Genomic DNA, 20056 nt, shown 5'->3' with positions numbered 1-20056 from the left:
CACAGGATCTTCTCCTTCCCAGAGGCTAGTGAAGATTAGAAAGAAAAAAAAAAAAAAAAACACACTCGTGATGAAATGTTCTCTGAGCTCATGCTGTCCTCCCACACTGACAGAGCACAGACGAATGTGTGGAGGCAAATAATGTCAGAGTGCAGGAAAGCACAAAATGACCGGGAGGAGAGTGGAGGGCTGAAGAGAGTAAGTGGCGGGCTGAAGACAGGGCTGAAGCTCAAATGTGGCAGCAGCGTGATGAGAGGAGGCAGGATTCAATGCTGAGGCTGCTGGAGGACCAAACCAGTATGCTCTAGTGTATGGCTGAGCTGCAGCAAAGGCAGTTGGATCACAGACTGCCACTACAGCCCCTGTATAACCAACCGCCCTCCTCCCCAAGTCCATAGCCTCCACACCCAGACGCCCAAGAAGGCGGTGGGGGGGGCCACCGGCCAACCAGCCACTCCGCCACAGAGGATTGCCCCAAAAAAAGAAGGCTGGCATTCAATAAATTTTAAAGTTGTAACCTTTTAAAGTGCTGTGTGGCATTTTCCTTCCCTCCTCCACCACCCCTCCTGGGCTACCTTGGTAGTCATCCCCCTATTTGTGTGATGAATGAATAAAGAATGCATGAATGTGAAGCAACAATGACTTTATTGCCTCTGCAAGCAATGATTAAAGGGAGGAGTGGAGGGTGGTTAGCTTGCAGGGAAGTAGAGTGAACCAAGAGGCGGGGGGTTTCCATCAAGGAGAAGCAAACAGAACTTTCACACCGTAGCCTGGCCAGTCATGAAACTGGTTTTCAAAGCTTCTCTGATGCGTACTGCGCCCTCCTGTGCTCTTCTAACCGCCCTGGTGTCTGGCTGCGCATAACCAGCAGCTAGGCGATTTGCCTCAACCTCCCACCCCGCCATAAACGTCTCCCCCTTACTCTCACAGATATTGTGGAGCACACAGCAAGCAGTAATAACAGTGGGAATATTGGTTTTGCTGAGGCCTAAGCGAGTCAGTAAACTGCACCAGCGCACCTTTAAACGTCCAAATGCACATTCTACCACCATTCTGCACTTGCTCAGCCTGTAGTTGAACAGCTCCTGACTACTGTCCAGGCTGCCTGTGTACGGCTTCATGAGCCATGGCATTAAGGGGTAGGCTGGGTCCCCAAGGATAACTTTAGGCATTTCAACATCCCCAACAGTTATTTTCTGGTCTGGGAATAAAGTCCCTTCATGCAGCTTTTGAAACAGACCAGAGTTCCTGAAGATGCGAGCGTCATGTACCTTTCCCGGCCATCCCACGTGCATGTTGGTGAAACATCCCTTGTGATCCACCAGAGCTTGCAGCACTATTGAAAAGTACCCCTTGCGGTTTATGTACTCGCCGGCTTGGTGCTCCGGTGCCAAGATAGGGATATGGGTTCCATCTATGGCCCCACCACAGTTAGGGAATCCCATTGCAGCAAAGCCATCCACTATGACCTGCACATTTCCCAGGGTCACTACCCTTGATATCAGCAGATCTTTGATTGCATGGGCTACTTGCATCACAGCAGCTCCAACAGTAGATTTGCCCACTCCAAATTGATTTCCAACTGACCGGTAGCTGTCTGGCGTTGCAAGCTTCCACAGGGCTATCGCCACTCGCTTCTCAACTGTGAGGGCTGCTCTCATCTTGGTATTCATGCGCTTCAGGGCAGGGGAAAGCAAGTCACAAAGTTCCATGAAAGTGCCCTTACGCATGCGAAAGTTTCGCAGCCACTGGGAATCGTCCCAGACCTGCAACGCTATGCGGTCCCACCAGTCTGTGCTTGTTTCTCCGAGCCCAGAATCGGCGTTCCACAGCATGAACCTGCCCCATTAGCACCATGATGCATGCATTGGCAGAGCCCATGCTTTCAGAGAAATCTGTGTCCGTGTCCCGATCACTCACGTGACCGCGCTGACGTCGCCTCCTCACCCGGTATCGCTTTGCCAGGTTCTGGTGCTGCATATACTGCTGGATAATGCGTGTGGTGTTTAATGTGCTCCTAATTGCCAAAGTGACCTGAGCGGCCTCCATGCTTGCCTTGGTATGGCGTCCGCACAGAAAAAAGGCGCGGAACGATTGTCTGCCGTTGCTCTGACGGAGGGAGGGGCGACTGACGACATGGCTTACAGGGTTGGCTTCAGGGAGCTAAAATCAACAAAGGGGGTGGCTTTACATCAAGGAGTATTTCAGGCAGGACTTCACGGAGGGTTCCAATAAGAAATGGTGCACCTAAGTTATTGTTCTTATTGGAACAAGGAGGTTAGTCTGGCCTCTGATTGATACATGGCTAGATTTACCTTGCTGCACCTTCTCTGTGAGTGACTGCAGTGTGACCTAGAGGAATGAGTCCCCTAGACGGGGGGGAGGGGTGGGGGGGGGAAGCAAATGAGTACAAAACAAATCTGGTCTATTTCTTGTTTTGATCCACTCCATCTATCTTTTACATCTTTGGCTGGCAGCAGACGGTGCAGAAGGACTGCATACCATCCACATCTCATGGCTGCCTGGCAGAAGATGATGCAATAGGACTGCTAGCAATCCGTATCGCCTGCCTGCTCACCATAAAACGGTTCAATAGGACTGACTGCAGGACTAAAGAGAATGACATGGTCGAGTCACTCCAAATTTAGTCCCTGTGTCCATGTCTGCCCAGGCGCTCCTGGCCGATGTGGCCAGGAGCACCTCGGACATGAAGAGGACGGCTACCAGTCGTACTGTACCGTCTGCTGCCACAAGGCAATGGGTTGCTGCTACTGTGTAGCAATGCAGTACCACGTCTGCCAGCACCCAGGAGACACAGGGTGATGGTTACCTGAGCGGGCTCCATGCTTGCCATGGTATGGCGTTTGCACAGGTAACTCAGGAAAAAAAGGCGCGAAACGATTGTCTGCCCTTGCTTTCACGGAGGGAGGAAGGGAACGGGGGCCTGACGATATGTATCCAGAACCACCCGCGACAATGTTTTAGCCCCATCAGGCACTGGGATCTCAACCCAGAATTCCAATGGGCAGCGGAGACTGCGGGAACTGTGGGATAGCCACCCACAGTGCAACACTCCGGAAGTCGACGCTAGCCTCAGTACTGTGGAAGCTCTCTGCCGAGTTAATGCACTTCGAGCATTTTCTGTGGGGAGACACACACTCGAATATATAAAACCGATTTCTAAAAAACCGACTTCTATAAATTCGACCTGATTTCATAGTGTAGACATACCCTTAGAATGGAAGCACCTCAGCCACCACAACGTTATCCCAATATATATGTTTCCATATACACATTATGGTCTTACTGCTTAAAAGCTAAATCTTGGTCTTATAGAGACATTAGTGACTACTGTACTGTATGCTGTAATGCTTTCTATAGTATGCTTAATTAAATAAAGAGACGTTGCCAGAGGTATGTACACGGCCTTTAAAAAAAAAAAAACCCACCACACACAAATCCATAATTACAGTGATTAGGCCTTCCAGCTGTGCTGTGGAATTAATGTTTTTCTCCTTGTTCATCTGAAACATGCACACTCAGGAGTTAGTATGTAGTATCACAACCATTAAGTAATTTAAAGTTGCATTTTCTGCTAATATCCATTATGGCATTAGTTTATGGTACCCAAGAGTAGGGGATGAATAAGCATTTAGTGTGGTTGCACATCAAGCTAGTTCTATGCAACTGCAAAAGTACAACAAAATAGGCAACACAAATGTGAGGATTAATCATTATACTGCTAAGTCTATATGCAATGAAGGTTGATTGAAATACAATATGGAACATTAGCAGTATCTTTGTCCAATAACCATTGGGGAAGATAAAAGCTTAGAAACACTATATTCTATTTTAAAACGTTAGAAAGATTAATGTATGTGACATACATAGTTTAGATAAATCAGTTGATCTCATACGCTGATGGAAGAGGTAGGCCGCACTATAACAAAACTTGTACACAGAAATAATAAACATCTTTCCCAAGCTTACAAAAAAGTTAAAAAAGGTAATGGTAACACCTGATAGACATTATTTTGTGATATCTTATACACATCAGCCACAGACCATTGTTAATGCTGAATACATTACATGAGGGTAGAGTAGTGGACTTAAGGTGAAGGATGCCAGTGTTCGGAGAATTTCTGGGTTTCAGTCTCTAGATAGTAAGATATATTATTATTTGGATATCAGTGAGTTAAGTTTATAGAGCACTTTGGGATGAGTGTTATGTCATTGTAAAAAAAGTGTATAAGAAGAATTTATACAAGTTACATGCAAAAAGGACATACTTACTGTGCAAGAGGGATTTCAAATCAGCACCCCGTCTTTCAGATTCTGACAACTCTGTCACTCACTTTATAGGTACTTCAGCATTAATCATGGATCTGTTCTATCTCCCAGACTCCATCAGCTCCAAATTCCCTCCTTTTGTAGTGGAGTCCTTCCAAATATGTTCCTCCTTCAGAAGGCTTCTTAAATTCTAGGGCAGCATCTGGGTCCTGCTCTAGGGTAGCCATTTTGGAAATAAATGGTCAACTGGAGTACTGTTCAGCTCCTTCCTTTATGATTCGAGCAATGGTTTCTAACTCCTGCCTGGGGGTTGGTATGCTTTGATATACTCATCCAGTCATCACATCGATTTTGCATCTAGCAGATCTTGTGCTTCAATTTTAAAAAAGCATCTAGCCCATCTGGCTGCAAAAATAACCTTGTTTATATGACCAGACAGTGCTGTTTTGCAGAGTCTGCAGATACTATATGAAGCAACAGCACTGAAAGGTGTGAACTGTCCCATTTTTCTAAGTAAGGTGTTAATTCTGAAGCATAATGATGTTGGTTCAAACGTCAAAGTTAATATTTGCTGATTATTTCTGCAGAAACATCCAGATAATGTTAGCTGTGCAGAGAACATGAGAAATGTCTATTATTTTTGTGAAAATGTTTGACTCAGTTTACTCACTAGCTTTTGTACTGCTAACTACTTGAGAGCAAGGTATTAACTTCTTTCCAGAGACTAGGACATAATCAATGAATTCATTGGATGTGGGTCAGGTAGATATGTTTGGGTTGGGCGAATAGTCGACCAAGAATTGTGAACATGTGAATGCATATACCTTGGATATACAAGTGCCAGCCAAGGGGATCTGTTGGATGTAGATGGGCAATTATTCATCTGACCACAACCCCTTTCCCTCAGCTGAACCAGAGGGAGGAGCAATATACGTGAAAACAGCATGACTGTGACTTGAGACAAAGGACTAAAAGTCTTAGGAGACAGGGATAAGTAAACTGCTCTCCCAGCAGATGGGGTAATCCAAACCAGGACTGTTAGGTAAGGCTCGGGAGGTTTGCAGCAAGCAAAATGGAGAAGACTGCCTAGGAAGGAGTACTGTGGAAAGGGATCTGGGGGTCACAGTGGATTGATCACAAGCTAAACAACTGTTGCAAAAAAAAAAAAAAAGCAAACATTCTGGGATGTATTAACAGGAGTATTGTAAGCAAGACATGAGAAGTAATTCTTCCGCTCTACTCCATGCTAATTAGGCCTCAACTGGAGTATTGTGTCTAGTTCTGGGTGCCACATTTCAGGAAAGATGTTGACATATTGGAGCAAGTCCAGAGAACAGCAACAAAAATGATTAAAGGTCTAGAAAACATGACCTATGGGGCAAGACTGAAGAAATTGGGTTTGTTCAGTCTGGAGAAGAGAAGACAGAGAGGACATGACAACAGTTTTCAAGTACATAAAAGGCTGTTACAAGGAGGAGGGTGAAAAATTGTTCTCCTTAACCTCTGAAGATAGGACAAGCAGCAATGGGCTTAAATTGTAGCAAAGGCGGTTTAGGTTGGGCATTAGGAAAAACTTCTTAACTGTCAGAGTGGTTAAGCACTGAAATAAATTGCCTAGGGAGGTTGTGGAATCTCCATCATTGGGGATTTTTTAAGAGCAGGTTGGACAAACACCCGTCAGGGATGGTCTAGATAATACTTAGTCCTGCTTTGAGTGCAGGGGACTGGACTAGATGACCTCTTGAGGTGCCTTCCAGTTCTATGATTCTATGCAGTCTGCCTTTCAGGCAAGAGCAAAGAGGGACACACCTAACCAAGCAAGAAGAAGTTGGTGAGTGAGGGGAGAGAGATGCTTTTAGGCTTTGCTTTACTTTTTAATCCAATGTCCCTAAATACTGTATTCCAGCTGTTTTGAGAAGGCTGACCTGCATCACTGAAAACATCTGCTGCTTGCACAGCTCTCAAAGGCAAGTCTCCAACAAGGTCCGTGCTCATCTAGACCTGCTGATGGAGCTATGGTGAAAAATTGGACTGCTGAAGCTAGGGACCCAGTCTCTGAGTAGTGGATTGGCTCCCCACTTCAAGAAAGTAGAGGTCCCCAGGCCTAACCCTATGGGTATGCTCCCAGGAACAGTACATAAAGGTCAGAAGCAAAGCACATCCCATGGATCCGTGACAGGATGCAAGAGAGGTGAGGCACTAAATGCTCCTAAATAGAGTTTTAGAAGCTTAAAATGAAGTAAATAGAAGGGCTCTAACATGCTGTCTTTTCCCTCTAAGGCTGTCAATATTTAGCCCCAGCTTTCAACCAAATTTTCCACTAACTGTCCAGGCAGCAACTAGCCATTCCTAGGCTTCTCTGCCCAGAAGGAAAACAAAGGGCAGAAACATCAGTGGTCTAAAGATCACCCTCCATCATTTTTTCTACTGTGAGCTGCTGAATGCAAGTTAACTTTATCAAAACCTTGATCCTGCAAAGGAATCTATGTAGACAGACCCCTATGCCCAAGCAGATGGAGGTCAATGCTGCTGTCACACCACACAAGTGTAAGGCCCTCCCGCTCTGTCATGGAACCCTCTGGAGTATAGAGGCTTAAAACGTTAATTTCTTCAGAGCCATATTCTACCCGCAATCTTTGATTGCAGAATCTTATTGGTAGCAATGAGAGGTCTGCTACAGATGGTGGAGGGTGGAATCCTGCTGCCCCAGCCCAGGGGTCTTAAGTGTTCATTTGGTTTTCTCCACAGCATGACACCTCCGGCTAAGTCTGTACTTTCTCTTTTCTAGGTTGCTTGAAGCCTATACTTTTTAGGGTACCTTTTAAACTTATCCTATCTGGATTTAGGGATTGTGCCTTTTTGTTTGTCTTTTTATGATGTATACAGGCATTCTGAAAGTTTTCAATGTGTTCTTTTTCCTGCTTTTATTATTATTTAACTTCAGAAATATTAGCAATGTTAACTCTGGTTTTACTGGAGAACTTCGTGGATGTCTCAAGGATGTCTATACTGCCGTGTGAAGCATGACTGCAGCTCGAGCAGACGCATACGCAATAGCAGGGTTAAAATAGCCATGCAAATGTGGCAGCACAGGCTTTCAGCCTGGGCTGTACGTGCATGCTGGGGACCCTGGACATCTACTTTGTCTGAAGCCTGTGCTCTCACATCTACATGGCTATTTTTAACGGTGCTAGTGTGTGTATGTCTACCTGAGCTGCAATCACACCTCACACTGCACTACAGACATCCCTCAGAGCATTGTGTGCTCTCACATCTTAACATTTCCTTTCTACTCAATGTTAATTGCTAAAGTTAAACAAGTTTTAACAGAAAAATAATTGAAACAAACCCAAAAGGCAAAGTTTAGCAGTCTAAAAATTCTGTTCTCAACTACTCAACCTTCACTCTCTTGTGATCTCATAGTTGAACTAATTCTCAAGTCATCATAGCATCTTCAAGGATAAATGAGACCTGAATTTCCAATAAAGAGTAGATATAAACAAAAAAAAACCAACCCAGGTAGTTTTTAGTGAACAAACCCTCAAGGCCCCCCCCCTTTTTTTTTTTATAAATAGATCATATGGAACATAATTTCAATTGTTTTTCCTTTGAAGGTGACCTTCCTGCTACCTTTTTACCAGTCTCAAACAAGGTGATATACAATCTTTGGGTTTTCTATAGTACCCAAGTCAAATATCAGGAGCTCTAAGAGCCATGCAGTGCCCAATTGTATAATGGCACTATACATCTGAAAACTGGCTAGCCAGCAACAGCTCTCACCCACATTCAACTTAAAGTAGATAGAAGGAGGGGAAAAACAACAAGCAGCTCTCAATACATTTGCATTTTACACAGATGGGAAGTTCTCACAGGAACATGCGAAGTCAAAGAAACACCTCAGTTTTTAAGAGAGATAATAAAGACTGAGCATACAAACAGCACATTGGGCATACCCTACAGTTTCATGTTATAGTTCCCTTTAATTAAAAGGCATATCATCATCCAGAGCTGCAGTCATCAATATCTACCTCCAATAAATTGCAAGAACTGAACACTTCAAACCACCTTATTGTCAACATGCCCCCTTGAACCACAGATTCAGATTCCAGTTGATAAACTCAGTCCCATATTTCATGCAAGGGGTGGGGCAAAGAGAGAGAGAGAAAGGTGGTGTCTCTAAAGTTATCTACTATGCATAGATATTAGAGGAAGAGATTAAATAAAGATGACTTGCCACTGGAATTCCAGTGGAAATCTTTCCCTGGAGAGAGGCCTTAACTATCAGTTTCTAAATATTATAAGATACCATTAAAATAAGCTATTTTTAAACCACTGGCTGCGGTTCCCGGCCAACGGGAGCTGTGGAGCCTGCGCTCGGGGCGGGAGCAGCGCATGGAGCCCCTGTGGCCGTTCCACTGCCTAAGAGAAGAAGGGACGTGTCGCAGCTTCCGGGGAGCCACGTGGAGCCAGGTAGGAAGCCTGCCAGCCCCACGCCAACCAGACTTTTAATGGCAACCCTATTGAAGATTTGTATTGGGAGATATCAGAAATGCCAAATTCTAGAGCTTTCCAATTGGTAAACTGCCAGATAACACAGCTTTTACTGTATAATGATTAAATTTGTTAAAATAAGATACTTGACCTTATAAGCAAGTCCACCTACTGGATTTACTAAATAAACTGTACCTGCATTTCTAAAAAACTTCAAAAGCACTGCTCCCTAAAATTAGCAAGTTTGACAAACCATACTTTTTCCTAGAAAATCCTTTTGTGACTTTTTTAAGACTCATTTTCCTACTCTGGAAAGTGAATCTAAAAAATGGCATTGTGAAGTTTAACATTTGGTCTCTCTCATCAACTCCAGTTCAAATTTGGTCAGTATACAAAAACAGATTTCTCCCCCCCAAACTGCCAACTCTGAAAACTGATCTGGAATCTGAAAGCCAAGCTGGGTTCCTTCTGGCTCCTGAATCATCAGCAATGAGGATTCTACAATCAGAAATCTGGTTAGCAATTCTGTCAGTGATGATGCACAAACCAGAAGTGAATCCTGTTCATCCTACCACTGCTGAATTGGCTCTCCAGGGCCAACAGGAGTAAAATCTTATTAGCAGCAAAAAGCAAGACTATATGGTTTTGAGTATGCACAGGATGCAGATTTACCACATAAGATGCTGCCCTTTTTGCCCTATAGTCCTTCTTAAAAGACTATAATCTCATTCTGAAAAACGACTTGTGCATTTCCAAAATTGTAGATCTCCATTGTCCATTCTTCCACCCCACTCTCCACACTTCAGGGTAAACTGATATTTATTCCAAACATTTCGAAGTTAAACAACTCTGTCAGAACTTAGAGACAATCATGCTATGGTACCTGCTAACAAAGACAGAAACAAACTCTCACTCCAATACATTCAGTGAGAGAAACAAGACACTCAGAAAGATGTGTTTGGATGAAATGGAATCAGTTATTAAGTTTTTGTGTACGTGAGTTTGTATCAAATACAATCTACATCCTTCAGACCTCATGCTTTTTCAGGAAAAAGTCATTTCTCTGAAATATCTCAGAGTCCGTCCCCAGAAGCCAAACTCCATGCCCGGACATTTCATCCATCATCACAAACAGGTTCCCTAATCACCCTCTCCCTACATGTGTAAATCGCACTGCTTAACATATGAGAAACTAGACTGGACACCAAACTAGTAAGTGTACAATAAAAATCCTGCACTAAATTCACCACTCTGCCAGTACAGGGCCTCAGAGCATTGTGAAGAAAACAAACAGTTTAAAATACATATACATACGAAGAAAAATGTATTGCTCTACGCATTAGAACTTACTTGATAGAAACACTGAAGAGCGCCACTAGATTCAGATGTGAGAAAAATAATTTAAGATGGCTGCCTCCATTGACTGAGATCAAAACAGAGGCATAGGCATATTTGAATTTCATCAGCTGTGTCTTTGTTATTATATATTCTTCTTCATGGAACGTACAATTTGAGGGGTCTAAAAAGTCATTGAACTCACTTTTTGTTAGTACCCTTAGCTAGGAATTTGACCCAATATTCCTTCAGGCTACAATCTGAATTAATTCTAAATAAATTCAATACTTGAGTGTGCACCAGTTTATGTAAACAAAATAAATCATGCTACAGAACTGTTTTAAACACCCAATTCATCCAAAGAGGAGGCATTTGCCTGCAACTCTGAAAATTAAACTAGTTTTTCAATGAATTAATCGCAGACTGTTACCAAAAGTAATCTCCAAACCTGTAAACAAAACCAAGCTGTAATACAAGCTTGAAAAACTCTGCTCCCACACTTGCCCTAGAGCAATTAATTTCTTTAGATGGGTGAGTAAAACATCATTTGTGTTTACATAATTATGGTCAGGCTAGGTAAAGCAGATATTCTGCCTGGGCTGAAAAAATATTCATAATAATTTTGCAAGGCCCCTCTATAAAACACTGAAATTCAGCAAGACTGTATAAACCCAACTATGCCACCATAATTGGGAAGAAACAAGGCTTGTGGGATTCACATTTGCAGCTTATTAACAGACACCAGTTAACAGACTCTTACACTTTGTATTGATGGAACCACTGCACAGAGAAATCTGAAGAAATGAGAAGCTTTCACGAAAGCTTATGCTCAGATAAATTGGTTAGTCTCTAAGGTGCCACAAGTACTCCTTTTCTTTTTGCGAATACAGACTAACAGGGCTGTTACTCTGAATTCTGACACTAGGAGAGATAGAGAGAAGCTAGAGGAGGGCAACAGAAAAGCTGCAAACAAACACTTCACTCACTTTTGACAAAAAGTATCAGGATTAAAATGCAGAAGAGACAAAAAATATTGCCAAACTCCCTAAGCAGCTGTCTTTGGAGGTCAAATATCCCAGAGGAACAAAAAGGCATTTTTTCAAAAGCAGTGATTTGGAATGTTGTTACAGATCTCATTCACTTCAAACTGCTGCACTCTTCAGCAACTCAAGCCTCTTTCCCCAAAAAAGCTTACAATAAAATATGAGTAGGTTTGGATAAAAAATAATTATCTGTACTGTAGATGTTGATAAATGCTGATTTTACTGTAGACAAAGAAACCAAAGATACCTCCAAAATTTACAGATATGCCAAGTAAGAAAAATGCTGCTTGAGAACTTCTTAGAGTTTGACTTAAGAATGTTTACTTTGTAGATTCTGGTGTGATGTTGACAGTTTGCGTTTTAATGGCTATAATACTGTAATTTTTTTAATCTAAATGTCTACAGTTATTAAATTATTGTCTGACCAGCCTCCACCATTTCCCACAACTGCAAACATTTAAATCGACCAAAACAAATACTTTAAAATAAAATTTATATTATTTGTCAAAATTATTTAAAAAATTAAAATTAAATTCTGCCAAGCCTACATTTCAGGCAGGTATGTAAGATGAGAGAAGATCCTTCCACAGCTTGAGCTTGGGTTACCTTGTTCCCAAGGAAAAAAGTCCCTCTGTTGTGCATTGTGCCTAATGCTTGTACTGCCAAACCAACAAAGAGATATTCCTCCTCTCTCTCCCCCCTGCAAACATATCCCCATGTTTTGTATAGCTCTCCTGATCCCCAGTATGTCACCCAGCCCCTGTGCAACAATAACCCAGAACAGCTGTGGAGAGCCATCCCCCTGCTACTGATTAATGTATAAAATTCAAGAGGGGTGTAAGGTGCTGAACAGATGATGAAGGTCCCTGAATCAAAGGCTGACAACAAGAACCCCATGTGTACAGACCCCGGCCTCTGGTACCCCTTCTTCCCACCACTGTTCTCTATATCTCCTCTTTCACCCCATTGTGATCACTTCTCTCTCCAGCTGCCCCCACTATTGTTACTGCAGCCCCATAAGAACCAAACATTATTGCACCCCTCGCATGCACCCCACTAGCTGCCCCGCCCCAAAAAACCATTGGACCTATCCCTTTCCAGCCGCCCCTCCCCCCCAACAACAACCAAATATTATTCCACCCCCTTGCAACGTACCCCCACTAACTGCCCCTGCCCCAAGGCCCATAACACCTATCCCCTTCCAGTTGCCTCCTCCCTCGTAAGCCAAATATAATTGCATTCCTCCCCATTACATGCATCTCCACTAGCTGCCCCTCCCCCACGGAGCCCCCCCAGCTGCCCCCACCAGAACATTATTGCACCCCGTCCCGCTGCCCCTCCCCCAAAGACCCACATACTGCCCCCATACCCCCGCCCCCACAGAGCCCTGTGCTGGCGCCGCACCCCTCCCCCAGCCCGGAATCGCGGCCCCGCCTCCCCTTCTCCAACCCCAGATCAACAAAAACATCCACAGAGCGGCCGGGTCAGGCCCACCCCCCGCGCCGAGCCGGGCCGGGCCGGGCCGGGCCGGGCTTCCCCGCGGCCCCAGCCCTGGGACAGGCCGCGGCCCCGCACTCACCGCTCCGCCGCCTCCTACCTCAACTGCGGCCGCTGAGTAACAAGCCGGGGCCGGGCCGCGCGCAGAGACGCAGCGCCCCGCCCCCTGCGCCGCCGGCCCGCGGGGGAGGAGGGAGCGGGAGCTTCTCCTCCCCCGGCCCTGAGGCAGTCTAGCCCACAGGCTCCGTGTGCTGCCCCCCGGGACAGCCCCCCAGCTCCGCGTGCCCCCCCCCCCCGGGACAGCTTCCCCGCTCTGTCTGCCCCTTGCGCCCCCCCGCTCCGTGTGCCTCCCCACATGCTTCCCCGGACATACCCCCCACCCCGTGTGCCCCCCACATGCCACCCCAGGACAGCCCCCCCACCCCGTGTGCCCCCTGCATGCCCCCCGGGACAGCTTCCCTGCTCTGTCTGCCTCCCGCACCCCTCACTCTGTGTCCCCCCAGGACAAACCCCCCCTGCTCTGTGTGTCTCCCACATGCCCTCCAGGGACAGCCCGCCAGTCTGTGTGCCCCCCGCATGCCCCCCGGAACAACCTCCCCACTCCGTGTGCCCCCCCCAGGACAGACCCCCCCCCCAGCTCCGTGTGCCCCCGACAGATTCCCCTGCTTCGTGTGCCCCCCGCACAGCCTTCCCACTCTGTGTGCCCCCGCATGTCCCCCCAGGACAGCCCTCCCCATACCACATGGCCCCCAGAGACAGACACTCCCCCCAGCTCTGTGTGTCCCCCCTGCATGGGACAGATGCACCTGCTCCATGTGCCCCCCCATGCTCCCCAGGATAGCCCCCACTCCATGTGCCCTTTTACATGGCCCCCCCAGAGAGATCCCCCCCACTCCATGTGCCCCCTGTAGGCCCCTCAGGACAGCTCCCCTGCTCCATGTGCCCCCTGCATGGCCCCCTGAGACTCCATGTGTCCCCCCTACCCGGGATAGCCCCCCCACTCCATGTGCCCCCCAGACAGATCCCCCCACTCCGTGTGCCTCCCCCTGCATTCCCCCTGGCCCAGGACAGCCTTCCCGCTCTGCGTGCCCCTCCACACACACCCCAGGATAGCCCCCCCACTCTGTGTGCCCCCTTTCATAGACCCCCAGAACATCCCTCCTGCCTCCGTGTGCCCTCCCGCACAGGCCCCCAGAACAGCCTCCCCCACCCCCAGCTCCAGGTGCTCAACCGCACACAGCCCCCCCCCGGCTCTGTATGCCCCCCATGCCTGGGACAGATCCCATCGGCTGCTCCTCCCCGCCCTGGCAGGCCCCCCAAGACATACCCCTTCGACTTCATGTGCCCCCCCCGGGACAGACCCTTGCTCTGTGTGCTCCCGCAGCCCTGCCCCACCAGGTTAGTTGCTCCATGTGCCCCTCCCACTGGACAGCCACGGCACCAGAGCCCCACTCCATGCCCCCTGGACCAGACCCCCTAGTTCCATATGCCCCAAACAGCAATCAGCCCCCCCCCCAGCTCCGTGCGCCTCTCAACACGGATCAGTCCCCCATGCTAAGTGTTCCTCCCCCAACAGGGACCAGCTCCAAGGGTGACCACCTTTGTTGGATGGAAATAAGGGAAAACCACATCAAAGGTAAGGGACAAAGCTTTGTTTTAAGGGATGTTTTAGGGAAATACCATTTCCCGTAGCACAGCAGGTATTTTTCGGGCATGTGTACATTTCCTCTGCCCTCAAACATACAGTGCAGTCATCATAAGCTTATTTAAAATGGTACTTACCTGTTTTAAAACATTTCAGCACATCTTTGTGGGTTTTTTTATGTCAATTCATAAAACTCTTTACGTGTCCAATCAAAATTAACGTTAACTTGAAATTCAGCTTTAACAGCTTCAATATTTAGCAAGTTTCTGCAGTCTCTCCATATCTGTGTATCAAGGAAAATATTCTTTCCACTGCTGCATTTGAGGTTGGAATGAACATAATAAATTCCACAAATTTTAAGAATTTGGGAGAAGAATAAGCAGGCTACCATAGTTCAAAGCCCTGTCCTTTCCCCTGCATACGGTACTCACTGAATCTTTTTTGCAATAAAACATAGCAGTGCTGCCCGTGGTTAGTATTTGCTGTTTACTTAGCCATTCATGAACCTTTCCCTTTCCAGAAGTTTTCTAAATCAGTCCTAGCATTTCCTTACCTGTGTTACAAGTGCAAAACCAAAGGGCCAGAGTGGAAAAACTTCTGAATATTTAATGTTTTAACAGCCAAAGTGTCAAATGTGAAGCAACATCCATGATCTTTATTTTAGGTGTACAATTCAGCATAGTCTTAGGTGAAGCTTTTTTTATTTTTATTTTTTAGCTTTGTGGTTAGTTTTTATTAAAAGACCATGTTTCTTCAGGCTGAATTCTATGCTGAAAACAAGCTTCGATCAACATTTATGTGGCTTAGTGCTCATCTGCACAGATCAGATTCGGCCTTCCCTTACTTGTGACAAATCAATGAAATAAGGGAGTCAAGGAATGTCCCTTAAGGTAAAGGACAGGTGATCATAAGAACGGCCATACTGGGTCAGACCACAGGTCCATCTAGCCGAGTATCCTGTCTTCTGGCAGCGGCCAATTCCAGGTGCCCCAGAGGGAAAGAACAGAACAGGTAGTCCTACCAGACCCCCCCAACCTCAGTGTGTTGATTGGTTAGTAAGACTGACAGAGAACCAATTTAAAGGAATGTCCCCCTACCTGCATCTATCATCGGGGTTTGTTGTCAGACACTTAAAAAAAATAAACCAACTAGGATGTGTGGGTGTAAACAACCAAGGTATTTATTAAACCATCAACAGTTCTAAACAAGGTAAACCAGAGGTGAACCAAATGAATAGGAACACAGGTAAAGCAAGGACCCTCACAACAGGTGATATAAAGGTAAGTACAGGACCAGTAGTATGTTGACTGTGACTGGGGGTAAGTTCCCTCCCCTAGGACGGGACCCAGGTAAGAGGACTCTCGAGACGACAGGACAGCTCCGGACTCCATTCAGGTAGGTGGTTTTCTGCCTTTCAGTAAAAAGGGCAGGAAACTATACCTCAGGAGGGCGAAGAAGGGCAGCCAAGCTGGATTCCTAGTTATTGTTTGGGCATTTCAGGATGGTGCACCAATGATGTTAAGCACCGAAGTTTTCCCCCTACATTCCCCTCCTTGCCAGTGAGGGACCCTATATTGGGAGTTCCAATGCCGGCACACAATTACATGGGGGCACATTTGGCACACCTTGACTTGTGCCTCAATTTACCAAACTTATGTTGCGACCACCTGCATTGCGCTAGATACGGTACAAACATTACAAATTGTAACACAAACAAAACAAACAATGCATGTGCAAGCAAATGCCAGGCATCCACCACTTTGGTGGGGTCGGAGAACAAAGATCTCCACCATCTGCTGGTTGAGGCTGATTTTTTAACCCTTTTTAGGACTGCTTCAATTTGATTGGACGAGTGGTGGACGGTGATTAAGGTAGAGCTACCCCGTTCCATCACTTCAAATGCCTAGTCAGCTCAGGATGCTCCATTAGTTGACTAATGAGTGAAGTATTAAGGCCCAAACTGAAAGGTTCAACATGGTCATACTTGTAAAATGAAGTCTTGATGTTTCTGTATGTCATTTGCTCTGACTGAAAATCAATATCACATCCCTTAATCATCAACACAAAGCATAAGCACAAATTTGAATACACATTATTGTTGATGGCATTAAATGTGTTTACCACCAGAGACTTACAGGTACTGTGGAGACATACACAGTTGTCATTGATCACCACCACCTGAGAATGTTCTGGTGTCTTGGGCTGTAGCTCGTAATGACACCTGCCTTCATCTGTGCTTAGACAAGTGTGCTTCCCTAGGAATACCTCTGATGGACATAGGTACCCCTGATTATCTTCCCATAAGCACAAGCTGACATCTACCACATGATAGTCTGTCCATTCTCGGATTACCCAGTGGGGGAGAGCGGTAGGCATCATAATGATGCCATTTGCTATGATACCAAGAGGGAGCAGCGAATGTGCCCGTTGGACAGTGCTGCTCATAATTGTTAAGACTCGAGCTGTGACCACCTTTGTGTCCAGGTTGTACGCAAAGTCAAGGAGCTTCCACCAGGCATGATGTTCAGCCTCAAATGGAGAGACATTCTTATGCATGATGTTCCTCAGTTCTATAGATAGGGTTCCTTGAAAGCCTGCCCTAAGGATACCGCTGGACACAGTTTGTATCCATCCTTTTACCTTGGTATAAGCAAGGGCCCAAGACAGGTTACCTTGTAGACCTTCGACACCCTGCAGGATCCTGGTGGTGTCCTGCTTTTGGGCATGGTACCAGTCCTTGATGACGGTGGACAAGTCGTATCCAAGGTCACCAATCTTATTAAGGGCCTCAGAAAGGGTCTGGTTTAATGCGGCCACTTTCCGACCTAAATTGCTAACTCTACGGCTAGGGACCCAGTTTCTATGGAGCTTACAAGCCCAAGTCCAGCTCCAACTCCTCCCATGATCTTAGCGGCAAGGTCTCATCTCCCACAATCTCGGTACCTGGGCTCCGCACCTCGAACCCATGCTTCCCAACCTAGCACTACAGATCTTACAAAAGGCAAGCATTTAAGTTCCATGCTGCTGACTAAAACCTGCAGACTGACGCTGACTCTCTTGACGGAATACCGAGGGTCTGAGATGACGAGACATCTAAGTTCTCATTTACCACTATGGTCTGATGTGACTGATCTGTGGGCAGGGGTGGCAGGTTTGTAGAAATTTTGGTGGTGCCCAGAACCCACCCCCAAACTCTATCCCCCACTTGCCCCAAACTCCACCCCCCACCTGCTTAATGCTCTGGGAGGGAGTTTGGGTGCAGGGAGGAGGTCTGGGGTTCAGGCCCTGGGCTGGGGCAGGGGATTGGGGTGCAGGACAGGTGAGAGGTTGGGCTCTGGAAGGGAGTTTGTGGGGGGAGGAAGTCTGGGGTGCAGGCTCTGCGATGGAGTTTGGGTGCTGGTTGCAGGCTCTGGGGGTGGAGGAGGGGGTGAAGGGTGCAGGCTCTGGGATGGAGTTTGGGTGTAGGCTCTGGGCTTGGGCAAGGGGTACGGGTACAGGTTCAGGAGGGGGTGAGGGGTGCAGGCTCTGGGAGGGAGTGCGGAGGGCTGGGGTGCAGGCTCTGGGCGGGATTTGGGGGACAGGAGAGGGTGTGTGGGAAGGGGGTGGGGGTACAGGCTCTGGGATGGAGTTTGGGTGCTGGGTGCAGGCTCCGGGCTAGGCCACGGGGTGGGGGTGCAGGATAGGGTGAGGGGTGCAGGCTCCTGGACAGAGTTTGGGTGCTGGCTCTGGGCTGGGAGTGGGGGTGCAGGCTCTGGAATGGAGTTTGGGTGTAGGCTCTGGGCTTATGCAAGGGGTGGGGGTACAGGTGGGGGTGAGCAGTGCAGGCTCTTGGAAGGAGTGCGGAGGGTTGCGTTGCAGGCTCTGGGAGGGAGTTTGGGGGCAGGAGAGGATGTGTGGGAAGGGGGTTGGGGTGCAGGCTCTGGGATGGAGTTTGGATGCTGAGTGTAGGCTCTGGGCTTGGGCAAGCAGTGGGGGTGGGGGTGAGGAGGGGGTGAGGGGTGCAGGCTCTGGGACAGAGTTTGGGTGCTGGCTCTGGGCTGGCGATGGGGTTGAAGGCTCTGGGAGGAAGCTTGAGGATAGAAGGGGGTGCAGGCTCTGGGAGGGAGTTTGGGGATGGGAGAGGGGGAAATTCACCTTTCTCTGGCCACCGCAGTCCTGCACGTCCCAAATTCCCCCCACCTCCTCTTCTCACCCCACTGCCCCCTCCCACCTGTCTCCTATTCCCCCCAAGGCCACCACCTCACCTTACATGTGCGTCTTCTACAGGGTCCAGGAACCACATGAGTGCCACGCCTGCGTGGCTCCACTAATTAGATGGGTGGCCCTTCATTGTGTTATGTGCAGCCGCACACCTTAGAGGGAACTATCCATTGACCACCTGAATGGAGCAATGGTCTGCGGACCACAGTTTGAGAACCTCTGATCTAGAGGCTTTGGCAGAGTCCTTCCAGTGAGCCTTTACTTTACACAGGTCTGTGTTTCCCTTGCGGTTGGAAGCCAGCTCCCATGCACGTCTCAAGTACGCTGTGTACTTGATTGGCTTTCCATTGGCAGATCTCATGCTCCACTGCATCCAGATGGGCATCCACGATGTAAGTGCTGCTCGCACCACCCATTCTGAGTCGGAACAGATGCACAGGTGCTTGCTCCTGTCCCCCTCATACAGTATTGTTACTATGGCCATCACTTCCTCAGCTTGTGCTGAATGGGGCTTGACAGTTCCTTGCAGCACTCGCTGGGAAGAGGGCTGAAAAGCAGCATACCCACTTCTTGGGTGGCCATCCTGGTAATAGTAACTTCCATCCACAGCCCAGATGGTTAAACCCTGCTTCTTTTGCTTCTTTGCCTTACTGTAGCTGGGTTTGATACGGAAAGGTGACACGATGACTGGGTCCAGTGCTGGAAGTGGGCACTTATGTTCCTGGCCTTCGGTCTGTAGTGCATACAGTAGTATGCTCAATTGGGGTGATCTCTGCACTGTGATGTCTTTATTCAGGAGGTTGAGGGTCCAGTTGGCCAAACGAAGGGATGACACCCTTCCCTCGTTCACCTGACCAGAGAGGACGTACCTTACTGGGCTGTAGGAAGTCCTGAGGATGATGGGGGACATTCCCACCAGGTACTCCCAGTGGCTGAGTGCCCAAACTAAGGTGAGTACCTCCCGCTGGCAGGCACTGAACTGCCTCTCGACTTCACTCATGACTCTGGAGCCATAAGCCACCGGCTGCAGCCTAGTCCCCTGATTCTGCAAGAGGACTGCGCTGATGCCACTATCAGATGTTCCCAGTTGCAAATAGTAGGGACAATCGGTTTAGGGTAGGCTAAGGCCGGTGCTTTGGCCAGAGCCTGCTTCAGCATGGTGAAAGCCTGCTGATGGCTTTCCTCCCATTGACACTCCTGCTCCTTCCTTTGAGCAACCAATGAGCCCTAGGAAGGACTGGAGGGCTGATACATCATGTGGGACTGGGAGCTTGCAGATCAGCTCCACGCACTGCTGATCCAGCCTCTGTCCCTCCGGACGCAGATGGATTCCCAGTAAGTTACAGTGTCCAGAGCCATCTGGGCTTTTGCCGGGTTTACAATAAGGCCCGTCTCTTCTCCTGGATCTTCCCCAGGGCCTCTTCCAGTATATCCAGGTTCTCTTCCCTGGTTGGGGTGGCGATCAGTATGCTGTCCACATAGCTCAGAGTACTACACCAATTCGTCAGGGACTTCCACACAATGGAACACAGGGCCAACACAAAATGATGGCAGA

The 20056-nt window shown here is 47.6% G+C and overlaps 1 protein-coding gene across 8 annotated transcripts in view; it reads right to left on the bottom strand.

Moving 5' to 3' along the window:
* The window catches only part of MAPK8 (mitogen-activated protein kinase 8), a 125005-nt gene extending 112193 nt beyond the window's left edge, over nucleotides 1-12812 (bottom strand). For 5 of the 8 annotated variants that reach the window (XM_084632919.1, XM_084632915.1, XM_084632920.1 and 2 more), the window contains exon 1: nucleotides 12739-12791. The gene's annotated coding sequence lies outside the window, so the exon portion shown is untranslated. Of the gene's footprint in view, nucleotides 1-12738 lie in introns of all 8 variants that reach the window. The other 3 variants (XM_084632917.1, XM_084632918.1, XM_084632916.1) reach the window with 3 other exon arrangements.
* Nucleotides 12813-20056: the final 7244 nt, after the last annotated feature.

The sequence above is a fragment of the Lepidochelys olivacea genome (assembly GCF_965140295.1).
Source record: "Lepidochelys olivacea isolate rLepOli2 genome assembly, chromosome: 7".
NCBI classification, from domain to species: Eukaryota; Metazoa; Chordata; order Testudines; family Cheloniidae; genus Lepidochelys; species Lepidochelys olivacea.
The sequence above is the reverse complement of the archived record's forward strand: the minus strand, read 5'-3'. Positions and strand labels throughout refer to the sequence as shown.